The sequence below is a fragment of the Urocitellus parryii genome, unplaced genomic scaffold (assembly GCF_045843805.1).
Source record: "Urocitellus parryii isolate mUroPar1 unplaced genomic scaffold, mUroPar1.hap1 Scaffold_270, whole genome shotgun sequence".
In the NCBI taxonomy this organism is placed as follows: Eukaryota; Metazoa; Chordata; class Mammalia; order Rodentia; family Sciuridae; genus Urocitellus; species Urocitellus parryii.
The window spans coordinates 41789-49306 of NW_027552588.1; positions in this window are offsets into that span (position 1 = coordinate 41789).

Here is a 7518-nt window from a genome sequence, read left to right on the forward strand (position 1 = left end):
GGATTAAGGTTAATGGTTGGCTTTGGTGTTAGGATTAGCAATATGGTTAGGGATAGGGTTAAGTTAGGGTTTATGGCATGGGATAGAGGTTTAAGGTTAGTGATAAGAGTTAAGGTTTGATTTTTATTGCATGAAGAAAGGCATCAGGATAGAGAAATATGGAAAGTGAATGGATGGGAGAAGGAATAAAACACCAATTGATTTGAGATACTATTAACCTGTGAAAACATTTTACAGTAAAATGTTTCAAAATGGTTGGTGCCCCATTATTAACCAAAGTACATGCATGAAGACACAAATTGGTGTGGATAAACTTTGTATACAACCAGACACATGAAAAATTGTGCACTATATGTGTAATAAGAATTGTAATGCATTCTGCTGTCTTATAGAAATTTTTAAAAAATTTAAATAATGGTGTCAGAATAAATATCAAAAGGTAATTAAGATGACAGAAATCAGGGCTGGGATTGTGGCTCAGTGCCTAGCATGTGTGAAGCCCTATGTTTGATCCTCAGTACCACATAAAAACAAAATAAAGATATTTAATAAAAGATGACAGAAATCAAATTTTGAAAAGAAATATCATTTATGGTCAAGAAAAACAATTTAGAAGAAAATCAGACCTTTCACCAATAGAAATTAAATTGTATAATAGCATGTTGTTCTAGTGGTTGCAGGAGCTATTGCTGAGGACCTCCAGAGTATATGTGTAGGAGGCTAGCTTGGGGGACACAACAGGGACTCCTTGGATAAAAATAGACAGAGGATTGAATATTCATGGAAAAAAACAGAGATGGAAAAGTAGAGCTTTTTGTGTTGCCATTTTTCCTGGAATATTTTCATTAAATGTTCACAAGGTTGCCCCAAATCACAATGCACATAGCATGCTCCCATTCTTCATCCTTAACGTCCCTGTCACTGAGCAGAGTTTATTTTATATAATACCTGGGTAGCAAAGGAATCTAGGCTCCCTCTTTAAGCAAGATAAATTCTGTGTGCCTCATGCTGTCTTTCCTTGGCTCACCTCCAGGGCTGGGAATGGAGTTCAGTGTTAGAACATTACCTGGCATGTGTGTTGCCTAGGACATGATTCTGAGAAATGTAATGTAAATGCGTGAGTGAATGAACAGCAACCAAAAATAAAGTCAGGCCAAAAAAATATTTACAGTATGCTAGTAACATATGAACTTTTTTTTCTAATGGAGGTTTTAATATTTTGATGTGATAAGAAATATCACAACGTACTCAAGTGGACACAAGTTAAATCTTCGAAGATAAATTTTGTGCATGATTCTGACCTTCCAAAAATAAACATGGATAATTGTGGTAGCCTATGTTACAGTGATTCCAGAAGAAGAGGCTGTAGGTTCACACAAGTATAGGTATACCAGGCAGCCCTGAGTGAATAGTCAGGACCATGAGGAGAGGAATAGAAAGTCATAGAAGGAACAGAGCAAAGTTGAGTTTCTCCAGAAAATAAAAGCAGCACAAAGGAGAGACATAAGAAATAAGAGAATGAAATGATTTATTTCATGTCTATGATTGGACATAAATGCATGATACTTCACAGTCTTTGCCTGTTTTGTTTTATTTTTTTTTTTTTTGAGAGAGAGAGAGAGAGAGAGAGAGAGAGAGAGAGAATTCTTTTTTTTAATATTTATTTTTTAGTTCTCGGCGGACACAACATCTTTGTTGGTATGAGGTGCTGAGGATCGAACCTGGGCCTCACGCATACCAGGGAGCATGCTACCACTTGAGCCATATCCCCAGCCCTGTTTTGTTTTATTTTGAGATGGCTTCTGGCATTGCTTCCCTGGATCACTTTAAACATGCCATCTACGTATTCTCCAGCCTCATCCTTTCTAGTCACTGGGCCAATTCTTTAATTACTAATGTGGGAATTAACAAAATCTGTTTCATCTTTAAGTTTATTTAACAAATTCAGTATGTATCTAATTGTCTATCATCAGCTTATCTCTGTAGGGAAACATTGAGTACTATTAACTTAAAATGCTAATTTCCCAGGAATTGAAAGAGGACTCAGGGTTAATGACTATCTTTGGAAAGTGTCATGCCTGGGATTGGATTCCCAAGGTGCAATATAAATGAGTAAATGAATGGCAACCAAAAAAACAACAGAAAAATAATAAGGCAAAACAAAAACATTTATGGGATGCTTGTAGCCTGCAATATTTTTTTCTAGCAGAGAAGTTATCTGTGGTTGGTATCAAAAGAAATATCAAAGTAAAAGTTAGAATATAATCTGTTAATAATCAGATTCAGGCATGAGGAGAAGCCTGTGGTATCAGCAATTCCATAAGGTTGAATAGGAGAGTGCATGAATGCAGGTATAGAAGAGTAGCTCAGAGGAACACAGCCAGGACTTTGAGGAGAAAAGGAAAAGCTGAGAAGAATGGAAAGTCATGGAAGATATCATGAAGGAAAAGTTGAGGATCTCTCATGCTGATTTTCACCCTGGAAGATTTACATTGTTGGGGAACATGGAGTCTCTTCTACCTTGAGGTGCAAAACTCCAATGGCTGAGGATGGAGCTCAGTGATAGAGCCATTCCCTGGGATTTGTTATGCCTAGGAATAGATTTTCAGGACAGCAGTATAAATTAGTAGATGTATGAATAACAACCAGAAAACAATATAAGGAAAAAAATTGGGGATGGGATTAACCTACAAAATTTTTTGATAGTGGAGAATTTAAGGGAAGTTGGTTCCAGAAGAAATGTCTGTGTGGTAGCCTATGGTGCCAGCAATTTTAGCCTGTGCACCAGCTTTTCCAGAAAGTGAGGTTGGGGTCATGTGAGTGCAGAAGCATAAGCCTATGATCATCCAACACAGTAGAAAACTGAGGAGAAAAAGGAGAGAAAGGAACAAAAAATCATGGACAGAGAAGAAAGTTGTTTCTCTTTCTTTTGGAATAAATACAGCATTAAACAGGGAAATAAAAGAGAGAGAAAAAGCACAAAATAATTTTATTTTTTATGAAGCTAAGAAGTGAACCCAAGTAAACAGTACCTGCAGCCCCAGCCTCTTTAATGTTTAATTTTGAGACAGGGTTTTATTAGGCTGCCCACGATAATATTCTCCCATCTCAGCCACCCTATTCACAGGAAAATTTCTTAAAAAATGAACATGGATATCAAAGAATTCTATTATTCCTGTTTAAAGAAGAAAAACAAAATTTTTGTTCCTCAGCCTGTATTTTCTAGGGTTAGAGTTGTTGGGAAACCCAAAACCTTCTGTACCTTGAACTGCGTACTCTCCAGGGCTGGAGACTTTCCCTGGAGTGTGTGATGCCTGAGGTTGAATTCCCAGAACTATGAAATAAATAAGTGAATGAATGAAGGAGTAAATGGCAAGCATAGAAACAAAATCAGTCAAAACAAAAACATGTATGGGATGCTAGTAACAAAAAATATTATTTTCTAACTGAGATATTTACTATGGTTGGTGTCAAAAGAAACATCAAAATGCTTTCAAAAAGACAGTCAAATCTTTAACTAGAAAGTTCTTATGGGTTCAGGAGGAACAACTTCCAAATCAGAAACAAGTAGGTATGGCAGCCTGTGATACCCACGAATCCAGCAGCCTAGGCTGGAGTTTGACCTGAGTACAGATGTTATGGCCCATCCTTGGGGAACACAGCTGGGACACTGGAGAAAAGAAGGCCTGAGAGGAATTGAGAGTTATGGAAGAAACAGAGAAGAAAAAGTCAGGTTTCTCTCTTTAAGAAAGGCAGCACAGTATTGATAATTAAGAAAAAGATATGAGGATGGAAACCAGGGGCATGCCACTTCACAGTCCCAGACTCTTTTTGCTTTTTTGTAAGTTGAATACTTTGTTTCTTATCTTGCTGCAAAGCTGTTCCTTTAGTATATTAAAAAACACCAACAAATACAGAATATTATACAATTAGGACAATATAGTTCTGCTGTAGTCTTTAATATTAGTATAATATCCATACTACAGCATTTACATTAATATAATACCTGATATGTGGCTTTAATATTGAAGTAATATCTATACTATAGTAAGTACAACTAATATAATAACTGTTCTGAGGTTTAATACTATTACTAATATAATAACTTCCCTGTAACCTCTAATGTTAATAATATATCCAAACTATAGAATCCAAAACTAAAATAATAGCTGGCCTGTAGTTTTCTAATACAAAATTAATATCCATGCTATAGCATCTCAAACTAATATAATATCTACCCTGTGGCAACTAATGTAGTTCTCATACGATTGTCTCTAAAACTGATATAATAGCTGCCCTGTATCCTTTAATACCAATATGACACCTTATTATAGCATCTTAAATTGATATAATAGCTACTCTGTGGCCTTCAATATGATATCCATATAATATGATATCTATAATATATAGCATTTAAAATGGATATAATATCAGCCCTATGGCCTTTAGCCTTAAATTTAATAAAATCTCTATACTATGTCATCTAAAAGTAATATAATAGCTGCCTTGTGGACTTTAATACTATTATGGTATCCATACTATAGCATCTAAAGTTAAAATAATTTAACAAAATGCCTATAGTTCTTGCACTTAATAGTAATATTATATCCAAACTATAGTATCTAAAATGAGTATAATAGCTTAATACTAATAAGATATATATATATACACATACATACATATATAATATAGAACTAATATAATTACTGAAGTTTTGGCTTTAATACCTTTTTTTTTGGTAATAAGAATTGAAACTAGAGGCATTTAACTCCATCCCCAGCTCTTTTATTTATTTATTTATTTTTTATTTTGACACAGGGTCTTGATAAATTACTTGGGGACTCACTAAGTGGCTGAGGCTGGACTTGAATTTGTAATTCTCCTGCGTCAGCTTCCTAACTCACTGGAATTACAGGCATGTGCCACGGCCTGACTGGGCTTTAATTATGGTGTGCATACTACAGCACCTATACTAAGTACTATAGGAGCTGTCTGTGACACTATTATTAATATTATAACTATACTGTGGCCTCTAAGGGTAATATTATAGCTCTTCTGTGGCCTTTTATATTAATACAATATCCACATATCACATCTAATATACTAGCTGCCCTATGGCCTTTAATAATATCAACACTGTATCTCCTAAAATTGAAGTGATAGTTTCCCTGTGGCCTTTTAATACTATATAAAATCCATACTACAGCATCTAAAATGAATAAAATACCTGCTCTGTGACCTTCAATTTTTTGTGATATCCACATTATAGCATTTAAAACTAATAAAATAGCAGTCCTGTGGCCTATAGTTCTGATGTAGTATCCATACTTTATCCTTGTAAATAATATAACAGTTGCACTATTTTCTTTAATACCAACATCATATCCATAGTATAAACTCTAAAACTAATACTGAGCTTCCCTGTGATCTTTAATACTAATATAATATCTATACTATAACATATGAAAAAATATGATACATTCTCTGTGGATTTTAATATTGATGTAATATCCATCTTATTAGATCTTAAGCTAATATAATAACTGCCCTGTGGTTTTCATATTATTATGGTATCCATAGAACAGTGCATGTAAAATTAATATACTAGCTTCCCTTTAGCCTTTAATGTGAATATAATATTCGTGCTCTAGCTTCCCAAACTATTGAAATAGCTGCACTGTAGCCTTTTATAATAAAATGATATCCATTAATTAATAAAATAAAATAATAGCATTTCAAGTTAATATAATAATATAATACTAATGAATATTCATACTCTTACATCTAAAAGTGATATAATTCCTGCCCCATGGTCTTCAATACTGATATGATATCCATGCAAGAGCATCAAAAACTGATAAAGTGGCTGCCATGTGTCCTTTAAGACTAATATAGCGTTTAAAATTGATATGACAGCTGCTCCGAGGCCTCTGATTTTACTTTGATATCCATAATATAGCATCTAAAACTGATATAGGGCTAGGTGTAGTGACACACACCTGTAATCCCAGTGGTCCAGTGGTTCAGGAGGCTGAGACAGGAGGATCATGAGTTTAAAGCCAGTCTCAGCAAAACTGAGGTGCTGAGCAACTCAGTGAGCCCCTGTCTCTAACTAAAATATAAAATAGGGCTGGGGATGTAGCTCAGTGGTCAAGTTCTCCTGAGTTCAATCTCTGATACCAAAAAAATAAAATAAAAATAAAACTGATATAGTATTTGCCCTGTGGCCTTCATAGCTAATATGATATCTATATTGCAGCATGTAAAAGTAACATAATAGCTGCCTTGTTGTCTTTAACACTATTATCATGTCCATCCTATAGTATCAAAATCTGATATGGCTGCTCTATGGCCTTTTGTATTATATGTTAAACATAATATTGCATTGAAAACTGATATAATAGCTGCTTTGTGGCTTTTGGTTCTAATGTGATATCCATATATAGCATCCACATATAGCATCTAAAACTGGCCTTAGAGCTATTCTGCGGCGTTTAATACTTATATAGTATCCATACCATAGCATCTGAAAATAATAAAATAACTACATGATGGTGTTTAATGCTAGTATGATATTCATAGTATAGAATATATAACTAATAGAATAACTGCCCAGTAATCTTTAATACCATTATGATACCCAACTATAGCTTCAAAAATTGATATAATAGCTGCCCAGTCATTTTTTATTTTTGGTGTTGGCAATTTAAGCCAAAGCAATTCTGAGCTACATCCCAGCCAACACCACCACCCTCATTTAAAAAAATTGTTTAGTTGTATGTAGACTCAGTGCCTTTATTTGTTTTTATGTGGTGCTAGGATCGAACTCAGTGCCTCACACTTGCAAGGCAAGTCTCTGCCACTGAGCAGCCCCACCCCACCCCTTTTTTAAAAACAAAAATTGAGACAGGGTCTCACTGAGTTGCTTAGGGCCTCCTCAGTTGTTGATGCTGGCCTTGAACTTGTGATCAGTATTATATTTGAAACTAATATAATAGCTACCCTCTGGTGATTATATTAATATATTATTGATACTATATATTCTAAAACTAATAAAATAAAACTACTAAACTATGGCTTTTCATACCAATGTAATATCCATATTATAAAATCTAAAACTAATATAGTAGCTTCTATGTGGCCTTTTATATTAATATAATATTCATAATCTATAATATTTATACTATAGTATCTGATAATAATATAATAGCTTTCTTCTAAAATTTATAATTCATATGATATAGATATTATAGATCTTAAAATTAATGGAATGGGTGCTCTGTGACTTTTAATTTTAATACAATATCCATACTGTGACATCTAAACTAATATAAGAACTGCCCCATGATCTTTAATTCTAACATGATATCCACACAATAGCATTGAAAATTAATATTATTAGTGCCCTGTGGCTTCTAACATTAATATAACACCTTTAGTAGAGCATCTAATATTGATATAATAGCTGTTCTGTGAATTTTAATGTTAAAAATGATGTAGATACTACTGCAAATAAAA